The sequence below is a fragment of the Erithacus rubecula genome (assembly GCF_903797595.1).
Source record: "Erithacus rubecula genome assembly, contig: scaffold_277_arrow_ctg1, whole genome shotgun sequence".
Classification (NCBI taxonomy): domain Eukaryota; kingdom Metazoa; phylum Chordata; class Aves; order Passeriformes; family Muscicapidae; genus Erithacus; species Erithacus rubecula.
The window spans coordinates 41,631-67,873 of NW_027636048.1; the positions used below are offsets into that span (position 1 = coordinate 41,631).

At 46.0% G+C, this 26,243-nt stretch overlaps 1 long non-coding RNA gene across 3 annotated transcripts; it reads left to right on the forward strand.

Moving 5' to 3' along the window:
• The first annotated feature begins 728 nt into the window (after window positions 1–728).
• On the forward strand, window positions 729–11,364 carry LOC306815894. Of its 3 annotated transcripts, none has more exons than XR_013777515.1 (4): window positions 729–833; window positions 4,098–4,339; window positions 5,899–5,989; window positions 11,203–11,364. It is a non-coding gene; the product is annotated as an uncharacterized lncRNA (long non-coding RNA). The 3 variants fall into 3 exon arrangements; XR_013777516.1 differs by lacking the exon at window positions 11,203–11,364 and adding an exon at window positions 7,233–7,450; XR_013777517.1 differs by lacking the exon at window positions 11,203–11,364 and adding an exon at window positions 7,233–7,450 and having other exon boundaries at window positions 741–833; window positions 4,101–4,339.
• Window positions 11,365–26,243: the final 14,879 nt, after the last annotated feature.

Consider the following 26,243-nt stretch of genomic DNA (forward strand, 5'->3'; position numbering starts at 1 on the left):
GGTGGAAAGAAATGGAGGAAATTTCCTCATTATTGTGCTTCTCCTTGGGAATTCTTGTCAATCATGCTAATTTTCCAGACTTATAAAAGCACTTTCACCCTATGTGGGGTTGTCATCTTTCCATATCTGCCCCTGGAGTTTTCCAGTTAGAGGCCAGAATTGATATTACCTCCTCTATTAATATTGACTCAAAAGTGTGTTCTTTTATGTTTTAATGTTTCTCAATAACAAGATGTCACAGACTGACCAGCCAACAGCAGGATCGACCCACCAGGGGAATTTCTCCTGCTTTGTGACTCAGGAGAACTTCCCAGGCTATTTTGTGTTTGCTGTAGGGAAGCTTGGGCTGCTTTGCATAAATTCACAGGATCGACCAGTGCTGGGAGGGCTGCACCTTGCTGCCCTAGTGAGAGGTGTTAAGCTGCACCTTCACCTTGGAGGCAGCCAAGTACAGCACTTTTGTGCAGAAACACTTAATCAGCCCTGGTTTGCACAGCTGCAGCAACTGGGGTTGCCGGAGTGCCCCTTCCTGCATTGGAAATGAGCTGAGTCAGTCATGGGACAGGGCAGGGCATGCCCAGGTGTGCCCATTGGGAATTCCATCTGTCCTGGGTGTGTCCATCTGGCTCCTCAGTGACATCCCACCCAGCCTGGAACATGGAACTCCCCGTTTCCAAGGACACATGGCCATTGTCACCAGCACAGGCAGGACCGGTCAGACCCTTCCGCGGCTGCAGCGAGAGCGGAGGTGTCAGAGCCTTTAGCGAGTGCTGCTCCACACTGGTTGGAACTCACACCTGCTGCTCAAGAGGCTGATCCACACCTGAGTGGAGGTAAATATTTACAGTTCTGTGCAGAAAGGGGGGGCTCAGTGATCAATTCACAAAGTCAGCACCAGAAACACCAGAATGTTTCAGTATTTATATGTTTTAGCCAGCAAAGCTATTCACGTTCATTGACTGTAGGTTACGGTATTCTCTTCATAATCAGCATTCTGTCTGCTGTTGGGTACAGATCTTCTTTCTTCTCATGCTAATTACTCTGCATGCTCAGTCTCTCTCTTCTACTTAGAGAAAAATTTCTTGAGTGGGTGGCCATGGTCTGCCCCTGCTGGAATGACATTTTACCCAACAGAGCTGATTCAACACAGTTGCTGCATTGGCTTTATTCATTTGGGTCTTGTCTTTGGGGTTTTGCCAAATGTCCTTGTGCAATTCTGAATTCTTTGTGTCCACCATTCAAGGTGCATTCACCTTCCCAAGCCTTGCTAACCTCCCCTAGGTCTGAGGCCACTGAAGCCTATCAAGCCCCACACATGAATAAGGCAATTCAGCCAACAAGTAACCTGCCTTTCCAAGGCCAGGCCATCGCTTGGAGCTTGTTGGCTGCTTCTTGTTTCATGGAGAAAATGTCTGTTTCTGTTAATGAGCCTTGAAAGCCAGAAAGGCCAAACAACAAAGAACACATATTTTCCTAGCACATATTGCCCATGTTGCAGATGTTGCTGCAGGATCAGTGTGTGTGTGGCAGCGGATCAGCCGAGGCAGGGCGGGATGGCGGAGCTGCGGGCCTGGGCACGATCCACTGTGCTCCGCAGGGCCCAGCCCGCACTGCATCCCGCAGAGCCCCCACGGCCGCTGCCATGCCCCTCAGGGGGACCCAGAGGGGCAGCACCAGCAGCTGAGGGGCTGTGCCGGGCTCTGGGGTCGGCTCTGGGTCAGGGCTTGGCCATGGTGCTGGTGCCAGGTGCTGCTGACCCTGCGGGACCAGCTGGGCAGGGCTGGGCCCCACTGGTGCCCCACGGCCCCTTTGAGGCAGCCCCGGGGGAAGCGACTCCCAGGGATGACACTGAGGAGCTGCCAGTGCAAGGGGGAGATTCCCCCTGCTCTGACACCACTCAATTCATGCTCTGGGAATGGCTCTTGCTCAAAATGAGTGCACTCCTCATTGTTCCATATTTAGACCAGGGTCACCAAGAATGTAAGGATAAATGAAACCCAGGAGCAGTTATTTTTTTAGTATTGGAAGTAGACATTATTTTATTGCCAGCTCTGGTGCATAGGGGAGAGCTCCAGCCACATACATGCCACTTTCTAAGCATTTACACTTACTGATATATTTTCAGTAAACATAGAAATTCCTGTCCATTGGTTCTAAATGATACACACTCCTCATTTACTACTTATTGTTCTCTCTTGTATTGGATGTTGATTTCTCCCTTCTCATGCAAATTAGTCCCTTTTTTTCAGTCTGTTTTTAGTTTTTTTCCCCACAAAAGTTCTTTTGACCTGTGAGGCTGAAATGTCTTTATTAGTTTCTTCTTTATGTTCTGGCCATTCCAATGTGTTCTTGGAGGGCTTGAAGTTTAGATTCAAGGTATCCAGATTTTGAAGCCTTCAGGCTTTGTTTATCGAATGTTATCAGGGTTAGTTTAGAAAAATGAAAAACTTTGGGGATCTAACAATCCAGCTCTGACAATAGATTGCCAAAAGACACCTAGCTACTTGCTTTGTAAGGCAGAAAATTACAATGGTTAAGATGAACACACTGCCTATGATTAATTAAACAATTAATTGCAAAGTTATTTAAATTCAGTAACCAGGAGAAAATGTAGGCTAAACAAGCAATGAAAAGCTGCATAATAATCCAAGTTGATGTGTTTGGCACCTTACGTGATTTGTTCCCATTCTTTTATAAATGCACGGATGCTCTTAGAGCAAACTCATTCATGAAGCTGACATAAAAGGATGCAAAGTTCAGGTGACTCCCAGTTCCCCTTCATGCCCAGTCCCTGTCCTAAGCTCTGCCACTGCTGATGACTGAAACAGAAACATTAGTGGAATTGTGCTGAGGCAGCACTTCGTGCAAATGACACTCTCACAAGCACAAGTCACAAGTGACATTCTCACAAGCAAAAAATTGAGGGATTTCTAGAAGACTGTTGAATATTTCTTTTGCGATCTTTGCAAGTGAATACTTCAATTGCATTAAAAGTTCAGGCAAATTTCAGATGAATACCTTTTTAGCTTCCCTGCCAGCCAATTTTGTTTTCAGAATGAAGCAGTTGGATGGCAGTAGGTTGTTTTTGTTAAAAAGTATGCTTATGCCAGTAGACATTGTAGCGATGTTTGAGCTCCAAGGTGGCACATTCTAGACTAAATAATGAGTTCAGGACACAATCCAAATTTTGTTACATCTGAGTAACCTGAGGTAAACTGTTTCCATTTCACACCTATGCAAACAATTGCATCTAGAGCTGAGGAAAACACAAAGGGTTTTGGTGCCTGTTCGAGTCAAAATTCAGCTTTTGCAGTTGAAATTCTTCTTGGAGCTCACTCCAGCATGTGCTTCCTTAGTACCAGATAAATCCCAGCCTGGAGTGCTGCCCAAACCTTGTGATCTTTTTGGGAACCACTCTCACCTGGTTTGTCAGCTGAGCTCTGGCCAATTCAGTTGTACTCAGGCATTGGATTTCAAGGGAAGCCCTTGCCTATAAATTCCAGCAATTGGGAAAGGATGGCTTTCTCCTTGAACTCTTGGCTGCATTGGAGGCTCAGTGATGGTCACTCACTGAAAGTGCAGCTCTTGCTCTGCCTTAGCTTAGTGCAGAGCATTTTAAGGTGACAGTGTTGTGTCTTTTTGGAGAGACAAAATTAAACCCACAAATTTCTCATTAGGGATGTGCTGTTTCACATGTGAATGATGATTTCTGTGATTCTTGGTGAGAGTTTGCATAGATCCTAAGGGAATACTTCACATTCAGCAATTGGTATTGAAGAGTGGCAGTAGTGAGACAATTGTGGAACTGGGGCTGGCAAATTTTGCTTTGGCCTGGCACAGAGGAACTCAGGTGAGACAGGTCTGGTTGCTGGTAGGGTAGAGGGTGCCCTTGCAACATGCTCCACGTAGTGCCAGTCAGGGATTGGGCTTTGTTACAGAATCAGAGAATATTCTGACCTCACAGTGATCCACAAGGATATGCAAGTTCAGCTCTGTCTCAAAGAATTCCATCATAATTTTAAATCAACTTGCTTGCCTTCTCCCAAACTCCCCTTATGACATTTCTTTTTCTGTTTTCGTTTCCTTTGGAAAACAAGTAGACATCATAAGAGCCCAACCAAACATTTCACATTGTGCACCTGAGAAGAAGAAAACAGCCATGAAGCCAGCAGAGAGTGAAGAGAGTCCTTGCACTGCTGTTTATCGCCGACCCTACAGGGACAGGGTGATTCATTTGCTTGCTCTGAGGACGTACAAGAAGCCAGAGTTACTTGCCCGCTTGCAGAGAGATGGAGTCATGCAAAAGGACAAGGGAACCCTTGGCAAGATCCTCCAGCAGGTGAGATTGTGCAGTTTGGCTCCAGCAATTTTCTTCTGCCACGTTGTTCTTTTATCCTTAATTTTTACTTGTTCCTCCACTGTTTAAATAAGAAACTTTCCTTTTAAAATATTTCCTGTTCAACATGGCTGTTGTTGAATTATGCAAACATTCATAGATCATCAGAATATTTCCTCTTTTGCTATGAGCAACGTCCGGGGGGATAATTCAGATGGACACAGTTTTGGATGCACAGAGTTGCTTCTTAAATGGATTCACATACTTGCTTCCCTTTCCAACACAATCTTAGTTCTGGTTTTAAGACATGAATTCTTGATTCTGGGTATATTTGTTACTTTGCATTTTTTATAATGAGAGACAGACATCAACAGAGACCACCAGAGCAATATCAGTGTTTATTATGTTTTCAAAGAAAGAAAAAGGGCAGATTTTGAGAGATGATGGTGGTGTGTTGTTGAGTTATTTAATGTGTTATAGCGATCAAATTGATGGAGATTTTCCTGTCTCCATCTCAGCAGGAACTCTCAGCAGTGTCAGGTGATGAAGTCTAAACCAGCACACTTCATATCAGTGGTCTTGAGGTTTTACTACCTCATTTTACCTTTTTGAGTAGATTTTGTATTTGTCTTGAGAAAGATATGAACCTCATTTACTGTCAAAGGAATAGAACAAGACAAGAGCACGACTTTCTCATAGAAGGACTCTGCAGGAATGAACCCTGGCTCTGCCACATGAAGAGGGAGGGACACTGGGCCTGACCAGCTCTGCTTACACATTGTGGCACTAAATGTTGTTTTGAAAGGAACACTTATGAAATATGAATACTCACTTGTTTCCAATCAGTGATACTTTGATTCAGCTTAAAACTCATGTGATAGAGGAATAAATCCTCTCTGTGTCAAAGGATATTGTTCAGTTCCAGTTGGGTGAACACAAAGAGGTGTTCAGAACTAGCTGGATTTCTGTAGTTTGCATTTAGCAACCATAATAAAGGTTTGTTTTCTGAAATGTCTGCCTGTAGGTAGCCAACCTGAATCTAAAGGATAATTCCTTCAGTCTGAAGGAACATCTGTTTCAGACCCTTCAGACTGATTGGCCTGGCTACACTGAAATGGATAGGGAGAAGTTGAAGGTGATACTTGCTAGGTAAGTTCAGTCTTTAGAGGAAGGAGAAGAGACTCTTCAGAACAAACACCCTGGGAGATGAAGCCTCACTTGTTAGAATATGCTGAGTCAGCAGCAACCCATCAGGGTCCTGCAGTCCAACTCCCTGGCCCTGCACAGGACACCACAAGAATCACACCCTGTGCCCAAGACTGTTGTCCAAATGCTTCTTGAGCTCCTGCTACAGTGACCAGGGGCCACGAGAGCCTGTTCCAGAGCTTGGGCGCTCTCTGGGGCAAGAATGTTTTCCTGATATCCAGCCTAAAGCTCCCTCAAATCAGCTTCATGCTGTTTCCTTGGCTCCTGACACTGAATGTCTGTATAACCTGAAACAAAAGAACTATGACTGTTGATATTGAGGCCTTGGAACATGAAATGTTTCACCACCCTCACAGCAAATCAACTCCATCTCAGAACCCCACCAGCACCAGGCAAGCACCATCTCCAGGACCTTCTGAGACACATGCTCCAGCAAGACCTGCTCAGGTATTTGGTGCATTTTTAACATTCTCTATTGTGTATTAAGGTTTGGCCCTCTGCTGATGGTGTAAAAGCTGTGATGTGACCAGGCCAAAGCATGTTGTGCCTCAGGCATTCTGACTGCTTTGGCAGGAAGGTTGTGATCAGAAGAGAGGATCCTGCAGGGGTGCAGCAGCACTGTCCTGAGCCAACTTTCTGCTCTGCCTGGAGACTTGAGCTCAGTCCCCACTCTCAACTCATTCCCTGCAGAAGGACTCAAAGGGCTGGCTCTGCATGCATGACAAAACTGGGACAAAAGACTACTGTACATAAGAGGCTGCTGTACATAAAAGGGTGGGGCAGATGGGGCCCTCTGGCTTCCTTTTCCCTCTCTCTTGCTTTCATTCTCATTGTTTACTCCAGATCTACACTATCCATGTGAAAGGACCAGCACAGGATCTAGAGAAGTGTGATATTCCCTCACTCCCTTCTCTGCCTTAATTTCTCTCCTCCTTTGCCCTGCCTGGGAACAGCATGGCTGTCCTGTTCTACTCAATCCTCAGTCCTGGATTTTGCTGTGGGAGTGAGGAGCTTGTGGCCGTGTGCTGTGCCATGTGAGCCAGCACCTTTGAGAAGGTCCTTGGGAGGAGCTGAGAGATGGAAGTGAACTGAAGAAAATGGAAGAGCTCATAAGTCACCACTTGTGAAAGTCTCTTGTATAAAGTAAAGAATATTTCAGCCATCAGCTTTTGAGTTTAAAGAGTGGAGTGGCTGCTGGAGTGAAGGCAACTGCACCTAAAAGCACAAGATTATCCTGACATGTGACTGATGTCTTTTTTCATCATCCTGATGAGAATTCACAACCAACCAGCACACCCTGTACTCCTGGGTTGTGTCAGTGATGCACTGATCTTGTCTTTAACAGGGAGACAGCTAAAACAGACTCTTTAGTAAATCATGTGTATGTGTGACAGCAAGAGCTGTGTACAAGCATGAATTGGGAGCTAGAAAAAAACAACTGGACCTCCCCATTTTGGGGAAGCCTTAGATAGAGCTGCTGAAGGGAGTGTCTTTCTACCAAAGCCTTTTAGCTACAAACTTGAAGTCTTGATGAGAAAGTAGGAATGACATAGAGCATGAATGATCTTTTTATTTAAGGAAAATTTGTTTTTAACCATTGGCACTTCAGAAATGCTGCTATTTTACAAATGGGAGCAAATCCTGATCCTGATGATAGATTAATGAATTAATTATTTTGTTATTGATGCAGAAACGGCCTCTGGCTTCTGACTTCACCAGTCCTGTGCTGAGCAAGAAGAGGCGAATTGGTCACCAGCAGTTCACCAGTCACGTCCAGCCAGCAGCTGGAGGTCTCTCTTCCTCCTGGGTGCTGCCTTCCACAGCCCTTTGTAATCAGAACATGTCTCCAAGGGTTGGCTCCATTTCCCCCTGCACCCATGAGGTGCACCAGAACAACAAGTTCCAGAGTTCTAGAGTCCCAGAGCCTGCCATGGAGCAGATGGAGATCTCCAATTCAAACGGAGAGAAAAATGAATTGGGAAGGCTGAAGCAGTCACATCCTTTGGATTTCGATGAAGGTATTAATATGCTGCTTTTCCTAACTCCTCCCTGGAGAACTGTGGTGTAAAGATTTGGTTATTCAGAGGAGCTCCTACCCAAATTAGGCAACAAGTGAGATCCTTTTCAATTGTACAGATGTTATTAACAGTAAATGCAACCCAGAGAGATAGAAAGGAATAAGAAAGGAGAGGTGGGGTGTAGAGAAGAGAGAAACATTAGGTATGAAATCATCACCACCACATGGATTCTCTGTGGTACAGCCAGTCCATCTTCACCCTTGGTCTTGTCAGTGGTGGGGGTCCCCAAATGGCTCTGGAGGTACCACCTTTATACTGCCCAAGATTTGAGTACCCACAGGTACAGATGGTCACAGCTGCTCTTAGATCTCGGGCTGGAAGGGATGCAAGTGTCTTTTCCTTACACACAGTCTCTACAGCAAGAAAAAGATTCTTGCTTGAGTCTAAAAACATGTGAGCATTGTTCTTCAGGAGCCACAAAATTCAGAGCAGCTGGTGAAGGAAAAATCTGGACTGTGTTTCAAGTTGGGGCTTAGGCTGCAGCTTTTGTGCTGACTGAGCCATGAGAGCAAATGCACTTTTGGAAATGAAATGCTCACAGCAAAGCTCTTCTTACAGGTTGTATTGAACATACTGTGACTCTCCTGCTGACAAGAGTGCAGAAAATTTTCATCCAAACTTTGTTTCATGGGAACTTTGGGCCTCTGGAATGGACAAGGAAGTGGCCATAAAACATGGCATGAGAAGAACTCCAGCCTTTTTCTCTATTTCTTTTTAGAACCTCCATGTTCATCACTCTCTCTCCCCCTCTGTCTATCTCAAGCTGTTGTCTTTTGTGAAACTGCATCTGCTGCTGCATGACTGGAATGGCTGTAGAGATGCCACCTCATGCATTCAAAACAGAAAAGCTGAGCTGGGCTTTACACCATGGTAGTGCAGTAGAGAAAAGTGGCCATGCCTTCTTTCTACAGCCCAGAACTGGCCACTGGAGAGAAAATTCTGTGTGCCCCATTATTGATTTTTGGAGCTTTTTTCAGAGTAATTTTCAGTGATAACAAAGCTCTGAAGGACTTTTACAAGACCACCCAGTGGGTATTTTTTGGCTTTTGAAAGATCTCCTGATGAAGAGTGTCAAAAATTCTGCTTTTCTGCAGGAGAAGGAAAACAAACTTCCATTGTCTCCACATGCTCTGCCACAAACACCCAAGCAGACTACTTGAGGTGAGTGAAAGAGCAGTTGAGCCTTGCCACTCGCAGTGGGTGCCCTGTGAAGCTCTTCCCAGTTTTGAAAGGATGATGTTGAGAAGGTTTTGCTGGCCCTGCACGGCTAAGAGCTGAAATGAACACCGAGGTGGGTTCAGGCTGGGCTGGCCCTCCCTTCCTGCAGTGCAGTTGCTCAGGGTCAGCTGCAGCAGTGGTGCTGCATCCCCCCCTTGTATTTGCAGTGCAGGAGGGGAGGCAGAACTGTGTGTGTGTGGTATCAAACACTGGAATGGCTGCCAGCTGCTGTCAGAGCAGTGATGTTGGCAAGGGCACCCAGGCCTCCTGCAGCCCTGGGGCTCTGGGGCAGCTGTGCCCTTTGGAGCAGGCACTGCAGGGCCCTGGGTCACATTGGATACAGCCAGGGATGCTCCGTGGGAAGGCTGAGGGCAAGGTGGTCCTGCAGGGGAGCAGCTGAGTGAGGCCTGTGCAAGGACTCTTGCCAGGAAATGTCACTGGGCAGAACCCAGAAGTCCAGGCTATTTCTTCTCTAGTACCTCCCCAGATGTTGAAAGACATCTGTGGATTTCAGAACACACCAGCACAGCAGTCAGGTGCATCTGGCCTGGGATGCATCCCTGGCACAAGCTGCTCTCTGTCCTGGTACTGAATTTCAACTTGTTAATGTTTTAATGCTTGTAGCAATTAATCTCAGGGTGTTTACAAGGATTTTTTCCCGTGTGAGGGAGTTTTTGTCATTCAAAAGAAGCTGGTGTGCAGGCCAGGAGGAGCAGAAGCATTGGTGTGTCAGTGTTGGGAAGTGGTGTCTGTTATTCTCATTGACACTTCTTCTTGGATTTGTATCACGAGCTTGGTAAACCTCACTCATTTTTATTTGAATGAGAAGGGAATGAAGAAAATTTTTCACCCATCAGAGGCTTCAGGCATTAATGAGTTTTACCCTCGTTAGGAGCTGATGTGGTTTGCGTTTTGTAGTTGCACTTTCAGACTTATACAGAGTTTGTTTTTAATGGCTGCATTACAAGCACCTCAGTTCAAGGCTCAGTTTTGTAAATGCTGTCCACTAGAAGAATCAAATATTATCATGAACTCTGCTTTGCTGTTAGACAGGCAGACATCAATGGAGCTCATAAGTTCAACTCTGTGTAACCAGAACCATAAATTCAGTTCCTGCCAAAAATGTATTTCAGATGGGTTCTCAAAAGTAAATGTATATTTAAAAGTTTTTCCTATATAGAAAGATAATATAGCTTAGCAATGTTTATTCTCTTCCTGAAGTTGTGGTCTTTGTTGGTCATTTGATATTTGAAAGAAGTGCCAATATTTTCTAAATGTGCTTCACTTGCTAATGAAGGAAACCTCTACAATATAAACTATTAGTAACTAAGTGTCATAGAAATGTGGCAGATTTCTGGAGTGACCTGACTACATCCTCTTAAAGCAAAGAACTTGCCTGTAGAAACAGTCAGTCCCAGAGCAACTAACTCGAACCTTGGGAGTCTCTGTTTGACATTTGCCACGTGGTTGGTGCAAAACTACACATGTGCTTTATGGAATAGGAACACATTAGAATGTTCTCTTAGAGTTCACTCACAGAAAAATGATCTATTTTTTTCCTTTAGAAAATACATTGCCATAGTCTCCTTGGAGCAACGCCAGCACTACAAGGATGACTTCAATGCAGAGTATGAGGAATACAGGAATTTACATTTTCAGATTGATAAGATCAACAAAGATTTTACACAGTTTTATGAGCAATGGAAGAGTCTGATTCCAGGGTCTGAAGCCTATCAGGTAAAGAAAGATAAAACTGTGAGGAGTGTGTTTCATCCCAGCAATGACTTGGATTCCCTGGAGCTGCTCAGTGAGACAAAGGGAAACTGCAGCATTGGCATATGTGCTCAGACACTGCTTGGGCTGGGTCTGATTTTTGTGAGACCCTGCCCAAAACACCCTGTTTGAGCTGTCTGTGAACAAAGAGTAAGGTGAGGTGTGTCCCAAGCAGAGTCTTGGAGCATGTGCTCCTTCTGTTCCCTATTGAGAGGCTTAATTGCAGATCTTGGGGGATGCTGGAGCTGGGGATTGGTTTTTGCCAAGCTCCCAGAAGAGTGGTGGCTCACAGGGAAGAAAATCTCTACAGTCAAACTGAGGGCTCTTTTAGTGTTTTGCATAGGTTTGCATTTTATGGTTGGAGTGAAACGTTCTTCTTTTTTTTTTTTTTTTTTTACTTTTTGAAGATGCTGCTTCATCGAATCCTGACAGATTATCAGCAGTTACAGCAGGTATGTGTGGCACCAGACCTGCAGGGCCATGGTTACTGCTGAGTGTGGCTCAAGGCTTTTTTAAAGCAAAGGACATCAGATTCTAAACTCTGCAGAAATGTTTGCATGCCCTAATTTTCTTTTGCTTTCTCCTTCACAGGGTAGCCCCAGCTACTCTGAAATGAAGAGCAGGTGCCAGTACCTCCACAAAAAGCTGTCCCATATTCAGAGCCGAATATCTGAATTTGACAAGCAATAAGTGGAGTCCTGGCACCACACATCTGCTTCAGCCATAAAAACCAGTGACCTCTGGATTTTTATTTCAAATTTGAGATTAGGCTTTTAGGATTATATAGGTTAATATAGAACTGTAGTTTACATTGGAACTGAGCAGTTGATTATTTGTTGAAAATGTAGGATTAGATGGAAGAAGTATAGGAAGTTTTAGAAGTAGAAAGAAGTTAGTATTGAACTTGAAAAATAAAGAAATTTCACTGTTGATAACTCCTTTGCTCATTTGGACTTGTATGGTATTTAGAGAGGCTTTCATCTGGTCCATTCTTTTCTTCAAGCCTCTTGGTTTATCCTTTGAATTAAAATATTTCAGTACGAGGTGGAAGCCCAGTACCTCTAATATGAAATTGTGCACATTTGAAGCAAGTATTGTGGCAAAATTAAATTTTTTATGATAATAATTATAGGTGTGTTTTTGAACTTCATATGAATTTAAACAGTTTGCATTAGGCAGAAGAGGCATTATTAAATTTGTGACAATATTCAGGTGTGAAAATACAGAAATCCTTGAATACTTTCACAGCCCACACATCTCCACCAGGTTCTGCAGAATGGCATCAAATAATGCACAGGTATGGAGACAATGGACTGGTGCTGCACTTATTTGTCAGTGGGCAGAGCTGTGGGAGGCAGGAATTCAAGGTGATTTCAGAACAGGATGAAGAAAGGGAAAGACAACTTCCATCTGGAGACAGAGTGGCACTGCTGTGCTGACCCAGGCAGAACAGGGCACAAGTTTCAAATCAATAGGAAAAAAGAGTTTTCTGGAAGGAAACCATGCTATCTAAGCACTAGTGTTCTTTCCACAGCACATAGAGTTTAGAGCATGAATGTACATGAGATGCAAATATTCCTGTAAAGGGTTAGAAAAAAGTCATTTATCTATGATTATTTCCACAAATATACCCATGAATGAATAAAAAACCTCCACACCTACGTATATCATTAAGCAGGATACTCTGTAGATTCTCACATTAACACTGGCATAATTATGTAGGAGACTTGCAAAGGTTTAAAGATTTTTATTCTCCCTTTTCTTCTTCAAAACCTCCAAAACATGATGAAATTCACTTTTTAAACTGCAGCCTGCTGTGTGCTGAAGCAAGCCATTATTTGCTTACTCATCATCATCTTTTCCCTGTCTGTTAAAGTCACTGATGCATTAATTGTTCATCCAAACTTGAAACAGTTCATGAAGAATCTGAAGACAAAATTAATGCACTGATTTCAATTGAATTCATGTCCTCTGCCTCTTCAAGCTGAAATACTATTTATTACATGTCAGAATTAAGTCCTGATACCTAATAAATGGGGAAATATGAACTATAGTGACTAGATGACCATGTTTCAAGGGATCATTGCATTTTAGTCTTATTTGGACAAATTAGTGATCCAAGAGAGAAAAGACTGGTCAATTATCAGAGTGGAAGTAGGTGAAAAAGATGTCTAGGTGGGATGCAGTTGGAGGCAAAAATTAAGTATGTGGGAAAATGATTCTATATCAGATGATTTTAACATTACTACATGCATGATCTTCAAACAAACACATGGGGAAAAACTCTCATGACATAAATGTTGGTATTCCATACATTGAAGGAAGGAAGGGGAGAAAGAAAGCATGGAGTTTCCAGGAGTATCCAAATCAAGCACTTTATTCAGCATCACTATGGAATTTTCATTAAGGAAAAACACTAAATGGAGGGCTCATCACCCATTCAATTTTTTACTAACATTCAGTGAAAGAGACTAATCTGAGTGTAAAAGCTTGCATGTTGAAAACATGAGTGTGTTGAGAGATTTTTAAATCTGGCCCAAAGACAATTCACTGTTGAAAATCCAAGTCTAAAACTTTTCAAATTAAATGACCCTGGATGAAGTAGGAAACACAAGTCCTTCCCTTGAACCTTGACTTGCTTCTTCTAGCTCAATCCTGAAAATGGTAAAAGAAGATCCCTCAGAAATCAAATGAGCAGCAGGGTATATCCCTAAAAGGCAGCTGTAGATCTGAAATAACTTGGGAATCAGAGAGACATCAGTGAGCAACTTTTGAGTCAAACTGTTAGTGAAGAACCTTGTTCCAAGGAAAGGACAGTTTTTCTCAAGGAAGTTGAGCAGCAGGATATCGAGGCTCATGGAGCTGGCAGGGATAAAGCAGACAAAGTGGGACATTTGTAGAAATTAACCCTGTGATTCAGTGATCACAGCAGGATGAAGAACCATTCTATCAGACCCTGGGATTAGTAAGAAATGTAGATGCCTCTGTTTATTATATTAGGCCAAGCTGTTCCTTGTCAGGTGGCAGCAGCTGCTCAGCAGAAGGCACAGCTTTAACTCGAGCTCATCACTCCTGGAGGCAGCCCTAGAAGTGCTGCACACCTCAGCTGGTGCCAGAGCACAGGGACACCCGGACACCCTCTTGAGACCTGTGTGTGCCATGAACTAAAGGCATCTCCCCAGACCAAGATATCCAATCCAGCACTCAGCACAGATGTCACTGCCAGGGAAGTCTGCATACAGGGAAAAATACAGTCACAAAACCTATTGGGAAATTGATATTATACAAGAAAAATTCAAATTCCGGTACTTTCCTTCATTAATGAATTTATATACTAGCTCTTCTCCTAAAAATGTAGTTAAATAGTGTACACTTTCCATAGCAGTACAATTCTTCATGCATTCACAGCTGGCAGAGCTCTCATACAACTTGTTTTTTCTCTTAAGTGTAAGGAAGGGCTTCGTTCAAATGAACTGTGCTGCTTCCTCTGAAAGATACAAAATCAGTGAAATAATAGGTGCAAAGTCATAGGTTCTTTAAGGCAGGCAACTCCTATCTAATATAAGGATTGTTTACATTTAGCTTTATGTGCACTTAAAATTACAGTCATACAATTTTCTTATGTTTGTGAAAATAATTTTAGTGCTCCCAGAAACTGCACAGTCAAATAAAGCTGAATTGGGATACAAATGTATTCCTCACCATAAAAATGGCCAAACCAAGAACAGCTGCCAGTGATACTTTTCCTACGGTGCTGTTTGGCCCAGGTGTGGATAAAACCAGCATCTGCCCTGCTCAGATCATTCTGGCCCGTTGATCCGAGCCTGTCCCAGAGTGTCACGAACAAGGACATGGAAGTTCAGCAGCCCGTGCTCAGTGCCGTGTGCTCCTCTCAGGGCTCCAAGAGCTCCTCCAGGGACGGGATAAACCCCTGGCAGTGGGACCAGCTCCTGCTGTGCCAGCCAGGCAGCCTTGGATGGTGCTGGGGCAGCAGCCCATGCAGGGCTCGCTCAGTGTCAGCCCCGGGCACTGTGGGCAGTGCTGAACTCTCAGCAAAGCTCTGCTCAGGCTTTGGAGAAGTGCAGGTGATCTGTTGGATTGATCCCTGCAATGCCCAAATTCAGAGTCTGTGGGACAGTCTGGCTGGGTGAGTGAGAGTGATGTTCCCATTTGTCCTGTGGCCTTTTTGGGAACGCTGCCAAGGAGCCTGATGTCTCTTCTGGCCACCTGGAGGCATCTGCACATGCCAGGGAACTGTCAGTGGGGCAGGGTTAATCACGGGTTGTAGACTACTGCAAACAGGGTGGTGTCAAAACATCCCTGTGCTAATTCCTCTGTGCTAATGCCTGTGCCCCATAGGAAGAGTCCAACATCTGTGAAAAGCTCCTGCACATTCACAGCAGCCTCAGTAACTGTGTTTGTACAAGCATTCCAGAAAAGTGTGTTTGTAATTTCTCAGCCAGTCTGAAAAGTATTCCAAGGGTTTCTGCAAGCAATCGATTGATCAATCAATCAATATTTTTAAGGTTTAAAGAAAAGAAATTAGAGTAAGAATTTGAAACAGTTACATTATGACATCTTACATACATCCCAAATGAATTTCTGCATTAGAATTTTTGAGGAGACAAACTCCTCACGAAATAGGATAGCTGTATTTTCTCTATAGACAAACACAAGTAAGGTTACAACACAATCAATAATTCATGTTTTCTTTGCAAGTTACATTAAACACAGCCTAAAAACATATGTGATAGGAAATAATTGTAAGTGGAGTTCTTAAATTACAAACTGCAGCAAATGCCTGTTGTACCTGTCTATGCAGCTCTCTTACCTCATGACTCATGAGGTAAGACTCAATAAACAGCTGAATGCTCTCAGGAGCTCCAAATTGTTCCTCTTAGCATCCTGAATGGATGGGCAAAAGTAGCATTAAACAATATAATAGAATTCACAGAATTACTAGGTTGGAAGAGACCTTCAAGATCATCAAGTCCAATGCCCTAACACCCCAACTAGACCATGGCACCAAGTGCCACATCCTGTCTCTTTTTCTAACCACATCCAGGGATGGTGACTCCACCACCTCCCTGGGCAGACCATTCCAGTACTTTATCACTCTTTCCATGAAAAACTTTTTCCTAATATCCAGCCTATATCTTCCCTGGCACAGCTTAAGACTGTGTCCTCTTGTTCTGTGTCCTCTTGTTCTGCTGCCTGGTAAAAGAGACCAAACCCGCCTGACTACAAAAACCTTTCAGGGAGTTGTAAAGAGTGATAAGGTCACCCCTGAGTCTCCTTTTCTCCAGGCTGAACAACCCCAGCTCCCTCAGCCATTCCTCACAGGGCTTGTGCTCCAAGCCCCTCATCAGCCTTATTGCCTCCTCCAGACACGCTCAAGCATCTCAACATCCTCCCTAAACTGAGGGGCCCAGAACTGGAGAACATGATTTTAGACAGTGCTCTTTGGGCTGGTATGGTCAAGAACTGCTTTCCTCAGGAACTAATGGATAATCCCTCTCTAAGCCTCAAGAACTGCAGGATGAGTAAAGCCTGAATGGACAAACTTGCATTTCCCGTGTTACATGGTAATTCTTACATACTCTGAGAAGTGTTGAATAAAGCAGGGAAAAGATACCGGAAAAACATCCTCTCCTGACATGGTCTATGATCGTAGGTAAGAAAAAAAGTCAGTTTTCAAAATAGAAAAAGAATGTTTGCATTGAGGAATTCCCTAGATCTGCCTGAGAATGTTGCACTTCAGAACAGGCAACAAAGCAAGATACGGATCAAAAAGAAACTTAGCTTAGAGTTGAGAATAAAAACACAGAAACACATATGACAACTATTATCCCATTTTATACACTCAATGGCTATGACTCAGTAACTTCTTATTCAAGTTGTGCAAGTTTTCATGCATTTTTTCACATTTATTTTTAAGTAAGTCTGTACAAATAATGTAAGGTAAAGCATGATGTACAGTTAATACTGTCTAAGGGCTATTGTTACATACAGGCAGAATCAAATTGTGTCAAACCATGTCAAGCATTTTCTGAAGCAATCTGACTTGTCTGCTGATAAGTCTCTGATTGGAAGGAAGAGTAGAAAAACCAGAACAAATGTAAAAAAGACAGGACTGATGTAGCAGAACAAGTGGCATGTGGAACAGAGAGCACAGCTGGTCAAGATATTCTGGCCTTGGTAGGGTACAGACTATGGAACAAGAAACCACAGCTAGGAAGATCTTCATGTGCAGCTATCAGGATTTTGAAATTATGTGGTTTTGTAAGGCTGCCAAGTAATGGAAACAATAGGCTGATTCTGTAACTGGGGGGAAATTCTGACTTGGTGATGTGACTGCTTGAGAGCTGCGATTGCTTGGGGCTGCAACAGTATATAAGGCTGAGCTGTGAGAACAATCAATGACTTGAATATCTTCAATAACTTCAATAACTTCAACTCTGATTTCGAATCCGACTTCAACTATGATGTCTTTTTGCTCGGGCTTTGGCTTCCAGCTTGGATTACCCTGGCACTGAGCAGTAACTGCAGTGCCAGGAGGGTCCCGTTGGTGGCTCAGGAGCAGCTCCGTTGTCCATCAGCAATGTGCCCGCTCCTCCTGCACGCTGCCGCTCCTTCCCTTGCAGTGCCAGCAGGAGCTGCTCCCTGCCGCCGGCAGCTCCTCTGCCTGCAGTCCCTCCCAGGGCTGCCAGGACAAGCTCCCTCTTGCCTTGAGCCCAGTGCCTGCCTGCACCTTGGACTGGCTTTGCCAGGTCTCTTTTTCAAATGTTTGACTCCCAGACTTCAGCCCCAGCCCGTTGGTTATTTCCATCACCAGGTAGATTTACACCATGAACCGTTTTGGTTTTACCTAAGAGGTGAATCATTAACATTGTGCTGCTTTCTTGCACCCAGTGTCCTCTTAAGACCAAGAACTGTTCCTACAGCTTAGTTTGTGGCTATTCCTACACCACTTTATTCCACACTAAAGAAAATCTATCATTTTCCTTACTAAGCTGAGGCTGCATCTTAGTGCAAATATGTGTGAAAAGAGAATAAATGTCATAATCCCATTACATTTTTCCCCTCCCCAGCCAGGGTGCTGCCTGAGGGGGTTCTAGACATGGACCACAACTCACAGACAAATAACCTCAGACAGGTTCTATTACCCACAGATTGACAGACCTGTGAGGAATTGGGTGCCACAGCCTGTCATACACTCACCAATGCTTAATGACCACTGAAGATATTGGGAAAACATTGATGTGGTCACTCATCATGGAAATGAGAAGTGCCCCAAAGCCAATTGCAGTTTCAAAGGGAAATTTATTACAGACTGTTACAACTGCAATGCTTCTATACAATGACCAATTTCAAGTCAATGATGGGTACAGAATGGTACAACTCTGCTGACTCGACAGATGAAGATTGAAATATCCATTTGCTTTGCAGGGAGTTCTTAGGAAATGTGTGGCTCTGCTGCCATCCCAAATCTGCGCTTTCCTTGCCCAGCCTGAGTGCACACAGGGCATGTGCTGGGCATGGCTGGAGATTTTCATGGCCAAAATCCCCCAGCATCATCACCTTTACATCTGCTCATTGCTTTGGATAGCACAAATCACACAACACCCATCTCAGCTGGCAAATGCCATTTCTTGCAGATTGTTACAGCTGCACTGCTGATCAACACATACACAAGAATCGATTTCAGTTGAAAAATGTCATTTATTACAAATTGCTACACCCGCACTGACAATACAGAACTATACAGATCTCAGTTAGTGTTGAAAAAGAGATTTATTACATTACTAAAAGAATGCTATGCAAAAATATCCAAATCTCAACTTCAGTTAACAAAAACTTAATTTATTGCCAACTCTACAACAACTCACTATACACAAAGATCACTTAGGTGTTTAACAACTTAATTTATTACATACAAGCTTATAGCCCATGTAGAAACACGAAAATATGTGTTTCCTCTCTAAATAGCCCTACACTAAGAACTCAACTGATAATGTTATACAACTATAGTACTCCATACATGTTTATTTAAAATATATACATATGTATGCACATATATAAAAATAGATATAAAACTATAACAATCTACTGGTCCACATATAGATTAAACATCACATATTACATACTATATGTAAATAGATATATAAACCAAACCCATCAATATACAAATAGCACTCTACCAATCTAAATACCCATGCAACTACATCAATGCAAATAACAGCTATACATCTCCACATAAATGAAAATACATATGCATATAAATATATCAATATACAAAGAAAAACATAAAAATAGAACATATATACCTATGAAAATACAAATACATCCATTTAAAAGTCATATACAGATAACTGCATCAATACAAATAGTTTATCTACACAAATGAAAACCCAGGATATAGAACTAAAGTCAGATATAACACACACATGTATTTACACAAGTGACATTATTAGATATATATATACACATATATGGAAGTACACACATATATGTATATATATACACATATATACATAGCACATCTAAAAATATAATAGAAATATGGAAATATTTCTATACAAATAGCAAATCACATAAGAAAATATCCATATAATTATCCCTCTCTATGTGAAAGTTCATGTATCTTTAAAGAGAACTCAAAATAGAAAATTGGATTCCAGCATCCCCATCTTCAAATCCTCTCCCTCGGTCTCTTCGTCCCGTGCAGAGCAGCTCTCCTGGACAGGGACAGCAGATGGGACATCTGGGAAGCAAAGAGAACACTGAGTCAGGAGCAGGGCCTTTCCCTTGGCAGCACCTGCACTTCCATCAGGGAAGAGAAAATCTCAGAGCCCCTCCAGGATTGCTGGAAAGCAGCAGCAGGCCGAGGGGCCAGGGTGTGGCGAGCGCAGCGCGGCGGGACTGTCCCGCAGCCCCGGCACAGCCGGCACAGCTCCCGGGCCCTGCCGGCACAGCTGCCTTGCCCCAGGACAGCCCCTGTGCCGGCCGGGGCAGCTGCGCCGAGCAGCCCCAGCACGGGCAGGGCCGCTCCTGCCCCTGTGCCGGGCACTGCCCACGGCCACAGCCCACGGCACCCTCACCCCACCCTGCCCCACCGGCCCTGGGGCCTCACCAGCCTCTGTGCCAGCAGCAGCTCCTGCTCACTGCTCTTGCTCGGGGCCTTTGGCTTCTCCCTGCTGGCTCCTGTCACTCCTCCTGCTGTCTTCAATGTCTTCAGTGCAGCTGAGGCAAAATCAGAGGCTCAGGAATTGGTTCCAAGGCCCGGCAGAGCTGCAGTCCCGGACCCCTCTGTGCTCCCTGCTGGCCCCTCCATCCCCTCAGCCCCGCCATGCTCTCGGCAAACCCCGAGTCCCCTTCAGTTTCTTCAGACCCCACAGTCCTCTCACCCCCTCAGTCCCTTCTCACCCATCCCATCCCCTTAGACCCGTCACCCCCTCAGCCTGTGCCTCTTCCCTGTCCCCTCAGTGCCACCATTGCCCTCAGCTGCCCCACACCCTCAGCCCCAGCAGCACCTCAAGGTCACCGTCCCTTCAGTGCCAGCGCCCCCTCAGCCCCTCAGCCCCTCAGTCTCACCGTCCCTCAGCAGCTCCTCAGGGGACTCTGCCTGGGGCCAGCGGCAGCTGCCACCGCTCCAGGGACACCCGGGGCTGGAACTGCTGCTCCGCCCGGCCCGGCCCCAGCTCGGACCAGCACAGCAACAGGGGACAGAGGACACAGGGGAAAAACAAGAGATTAAGAAGGATCCGTGGAGGGAAAGAGGCAAAGAAAAGGCCTGTATATATACATATATCAATCTTTACTAAAGATTGATACTAAACTAAACTCCTATATATAAATACATCTATGCCTATTTATAAACTTAACTATATATATGTAAATGTAACTGCACATGTATATAAACGCATCTAGGCACATCTATAATTTCACATATAAAAATGTAATTATATACATCTACAACTATATATAAATTAAACTATACAGATCTATTAACACATCTGTATAAATAGATAGACATAACAATATAGACATACAAATACACCTATATAAATCTAGAAATACAACCATATAGATAAGTACAACTATACAGATCTATAATATATGGCTATTAGCAGAGGGATTTCACCTGCCTGATGGTCACAGGCCCTCCCTCTGTCTCCTCCTGCCACACAGGGCAGCCCTCCTGGGGAGATCCATCAGATGGGATCTGGGAAGCAAAGGGAACACTGAGTCACTCTTGGCCCTCGTGCACATTTCCCTTGGGCACCAACTGTCCTTCTGTCAGGAAATGTTCAAGATGGTCTGAAAGGCAGATTCCCACTTGGAATTTGAAGCCTGCTCTTTAGAGAACAGGGACCTTTCTAAATGTTCAAAACAGTGTAAAGCATTGAAGTGTCTTGATAAAGTCTCAGTGCTCGCAATGGCACCCATGAGAGCTTGAAACACAGACTGTCCCAGCTCCCTCAGAGAAGCCCAGCCTTGTTCTTTCTCTGTGCTGACAGACAGATCTTAGGTCTCACTAATCTGGGGTCATTCAGATTGGATAGTGATTTGGAATTCTACTTGACTTTCTGCTTTTTTCCTCTCCAATCCTTCATCAGTCACTCAGTCTGGCCTCCCTGTAACCCTGCAGAAAACTTATGCAAGGAAATCAGCAGAAAAATTGAGACACCAGGCTTGGTGACACAGCTCCACAAGGTCAACTTTATTCCCTGTTCTCTTGCCATAGCACAGGACTCAGTGTCAGAGCCTCTAGAGATGCATGGAGGGCAGGGCTCGGAGGGTTTTGTCAGTGCAGGATCTGAACTAAAGGCACCAGGAAGCACCAAGTCTGCAGACAAAATCTCAACTCTTCTGATCTCCCTTCCTGCCACAGGCAGGCTCAGAGCAGCTGTCTCACACCTCTCTAAACCAATGGGGGCTCTCTCCTTACCAGGCTCCTCACGCTCTGGGGAACTGTTCCCACAGCTCTCGGTGACACATGAAGCTGCTGCTGCTGCTGCTGCCCTGTTCAGATCCCCCTCTCCTGAAGACTCAGGGGCAACATTAACATTCCCCTTGAAAGAAAAACAGAAAGAAAGAAATCCAAAGATCACTCACTACTTTCTTGGAATAGTATCAGGGATACAGGAACTCTCCTTCTCCACTCCCAGGGGACGTGGGACACAGGGGGGGGAACACTGCCCACACAGTTCACATGACAAGCATTTTAAACTCAGGATTTGGGTGGCCAAGATGAAACTGAGTGTTGTGCAAAATGCAGAAAACCACAAGACACCAAGTGAGAGGATGTGCCCTCATGTTCTCACCCTGGCTCATCCCACGAGCTGCAAGAAATCAGCCAGCAGAAAGCCAGGGGCCCTCCTTGTTGACAACACGGCTGTCAGCAAGGGCAGAGCTCGCTCCCAGCACTGCCCAGGGCTCTGTGCTGCAAACCCACATGAAAAGCACACATCTCATTTCTGCCTGGGAATCTCGCCACCCCCACCCGGCCGCTCACACAGTCCATCACCAGCTGCGGCTTTTTGGAGCTCTCTGCTACCGCCCTAGATGTATGACCCAGGAAAATATTTTGGCACCTAGGATATTTCCAGGATCACATCTTCCAGTGCCAAAAATCTGTAAATTTGGAGGGTAAAAAAAAACCAACCTAACCCATCTCTTCTGCAATAGCTCATCTGTCAGAATCGTAAAGATTCTAAAGATGGTTCTGAGCCTGCAATGTTTTCTTTTAATAAAATGCTTTTGAAAACTGCTGTGTGTGAGTTTACAGAAGACAAAAGAAATTCCACTTGAGAATAAAATATCAGTAAATCCAAAAAATCCCACTCCCCCCCTTGAGCCTGCCCTTTCTCAATCATGAATGTACTGCAGCCAGTGGGGTCAGCACACCAATAGAAAGAGAGGCATTCTTTGGCCAACATGTATAATTACTGCTAAAAGGTCTTTGCAACACTTCAGGCAAGTCTGGCAAGAGTTAGAGAAACAGGATTCCTCATCCAAAGATTGAATCTGTCAAACAAAAGGACAGAAAGCTGCAGCTCCAGCCCATCCCCAAATAGGGCTCTGGGAGCGCCCACACGCAGGGCACGGCTCACACAGCAGCAGCAGCAGCTGCAGCCCAGCCCTCGCTTTGCCTTGGCCTTGCAGCACAAAAGAGGCAGAGCCCACATCTGCTCCTGGAACTGAGGCACCTCTCACATGGCCCTCCCTGCACGGGACACTTGGCCTTCAGTGGCATTCTCCAAACACTCTTCTTTCCCATCAAACAAAGCCTGTTACAACCTACAAAGCATCACCATAAATGCTCCTGCATGAGGGATTCATCCCAGGAAAAGGAGCAACCAAAGTGGCCAACAAAGGCTCACTTCTTTCAATCTCACTAAGCGGGGGAAGACTTTTTCATCCCTATTCTTTTAGTGGCCTTACTTTACCAAGAACAATTAGGTAACTCTGTAACAATGAAGGAAATTAACTTGAAACCTTTGCTTCTCAGCCACATAACACAATTCAAAAGCTAACAGTACAGCCTCTTTTATTCCCATCCAATGGGGTTACCTGAGCAGAGGGAGACTTTTGAGGCAGGGATCTCCTGATTTCTCGAATCCATTTTTCTATTTCAAGGGCTAGCTGTGATTCTTGTTCCACAGCAGCATTCCATGCCGAGCTGGAGGCTGTCGATGCTGCACAACCAGGTGGAACGCTGGGGGCCGAAGTGCCTGGTGTGGCTGCAGGAATCCAAACACATTGGTCAGGCTCCACAAGGAGACACAGAGCTCTATTGCTGCCTTGGATCAACCATCCCAGGAAGCACACAGGAAACCCAGGCACAGAATCTTTTGGCACTCTAGGTCCCTCTTCCTAGTAGACTTGAGAATTTCTGTCTCACAATGACAGAGCATTGTGGAAAAATACTTCAAGCGGTCTCTTTTCGTGACATTATGGAAAAGCAAGGCTAGAACTCTTTTCCCACCTGGCGAGTCAGAGCCTGGGGGCTGCTGCTCCCTGTGGAGCTGCTGCAAGCTGCAGGGCTGGATGCCGAGCACCTCCCGGTCGGCCGGAGGCAGCTGCTCCCCGTAGAGCTCCTGCGAGCGGCTGGGGGCCCCTTCCCGCCCGAGCGGCAGCGGCCGCTCCCCGCCGAGCCCGAGCAGGTGGCACGGCGGGATCCGGAGCAGCTCCCGCTCGGCGGGCAGCGGCCGCTCCCCGTAGAGCTCCTGCAAGCGGCTCTGCCCCTCCCGCCCGTGCGGCAGCGGCCGCTCCCTGTGCAGCAGGTGGAAGCCGCAGGGCGGGCGGCGGACGAGCAGCGGCCGCTCCCCGGGGCGCTGCTGGAAGGGGCCGGGCCGGGGGCTGCGCAGCTCCCGCCCGTGCGGCAGCGGCCGCGCCCTGGGCAGCTGCTGGGAGCCGCGGGCCGGGCGCCTGCGCCCCTCCCGCCCCGCCGCCGGCCGCTGCCTGCTGGCCGCGCTCCGGCGCTGCAGGCGCAGCAGCAGCTCGGGGCGGTCGCGGCGAAAGCAGGGGTTGGTGTAGTGCAGCCAGGCCCCGGCATCGCCCGGCACGGCTGAGCCGAGCCAGCCCGGCACCTTGCGGAAGCCGTAGCGGTACAGCTGGCGCACGAAGCTGCGGAACTGCGTGGCCCGGAAGGTGCGCGGGGCCGGAGCCCGGGGGCTGCCCGGGCTGAGCAGCTCCCGCTCGAGCAGGGAGCGGTCGATGAGCAGCCCCCGGGCCCGGCTGTCCCAGCGCACGGAGCGGACGCGGGGGTCGTTCGCCAGGCGCCACAGCTTGGCGGGGAAGGTGCCGGCCTTGAGGCCGGCGGGCAGCGGCAGCTCCGCCATCGCGCCGGTCGCCGACTGTCGCCACAACGGCCGCGGCTGCGGCGGCGGCGCGCGGCCTGAGGGGGGCGCTGCGCTCGGCCCCGCTCGCGGCCCCGCGCGGGCCGGGCTCGGCGGCACGAGCGCGGCAGAGCCGGGGCTGCGGGCCCAGCGCGGGCGGGGCGGGGCCGGGGCTGGCCGGGAGCGCGGGGCCGCTGCAAACCCTGCCCTGCTCCCATTCCCGCAGCCATCCCTGCGCCTCGGCTCGCGGCGTCACCCCAAAGCATCAAGGCCAGCGCGGGAACTTTCCGAAAGGGCTCGGAACTGAGGAATCCCGTGGGAAACTCTTCCTCTCTGTCCAGTGAAAGTGAAATCGCTCCGTGTTCTGCAGAGCTGAAGGGAGGAAAAAGATGTTCCATTGGGTAGCTTCACTATTTTGATGGGGTTGCAAACAGAGTTCCCCACTTGAAAGCAGGTAAGGTCAAATGGGAGAAGAGGAAATGAAAAGAGAGAATTGAAGACATTCTTTTTGCCCTTTTTCTTCCCAACTGGTTGGTTCTTTCTCGCTGTCTCTGCCTGTCTTCAGGAGATTTGGCACATTTCCCATTCTTTGGAAATAGAGGCAGAGACAGGAAGGGGCAGCAATTTTGTCAACATTTTCAGCCAAGCTAAACTCCTGCCACCTTGAAGGATGTTATTTTACCCAAGGGATTAATGGCTTACAGTGATAGTGAACTCACACTGCTGTCTTCATCAGGAGGTTTTGCATTCTTCTTTCCTCAGTAATACTTTATTCTCTTTTTTTTCCACAATCAGGGCAGAGTTACAATGTGAAATCCCTCCCAGAACCACGTCATTTCTGTGGAAACCAGCAAAGGTCATCTTGCAATGCTCTGCTTAGTGTCACTTGTTCTTTTTATTTTAAATTCGTCTCTTGAATTGAAACAGTTTCCAGGGCAGGGAAAAAATAGATCTATTTCTTCCATCTCTTTTGATTCCTGCCCCTTTTTAATATTTTTACCTGGTTTAAGCATGAGGGCTCATGTGAGTATATTTATTGTTATGGCAGAAGCTCACCCCACACACCCCGTGGATATTTCCCTTGCATCCAGCTTGTCCTGAGTTCTGGCTGACGCTGCCTCCTCTTGCCTCCTTCCAGGTCCCTTTGTGAGCAGCCCAGCCCTGTCCCTTCACTCACTGCCCTGTGGGTGACGTGCTGGCACAAGGATTGTTGGTCTCATCACATTCTGGAGCAGTCTTTTGGAGTGAGTGTTTCCAAGATGCCCTGTCACCTTTTCCTCTGTGTGCTGGCTTTCTCAGGAAAACCAAAATCCACTACTTAGAAAATCTCTTCCCATTTCATCTTAAACAGCTTAAAACAGAACCTGAAACAGAAATGCTGTGCCTCAGTGGGATGGTGTTTGTCTTTCTTTAAAGACAGTGTGAGAAACCTCACAGAAATTATCCCAGACACTGAATTACAACAAAATTTGTAATGAATAGGCCAAAAGGAGAAGACAGGAGTTCAGAAAAGAAGGGACATCTTTCTCCATGTTTCGTCACCCTTATTTGCCTCATGTCTGTCTATTGCTGCTTCATCAAGAAAACCCTTTTTTTAAGGGCTCCTTTGTAATCTCTGTGAGTCATGAGACACACAGGAATACTGGCCCTGTGGCCTACTGGAGATGAGGAAGCAGCTGGTTGAAATGTGGATTGTCCATTGGAATGTTTAGTCAAAGCTGTGGTACAGTTATGGTTACATTGACTTTTCCACAGTACTCTGGGGCTAAGAATGAGAAATTACTATTG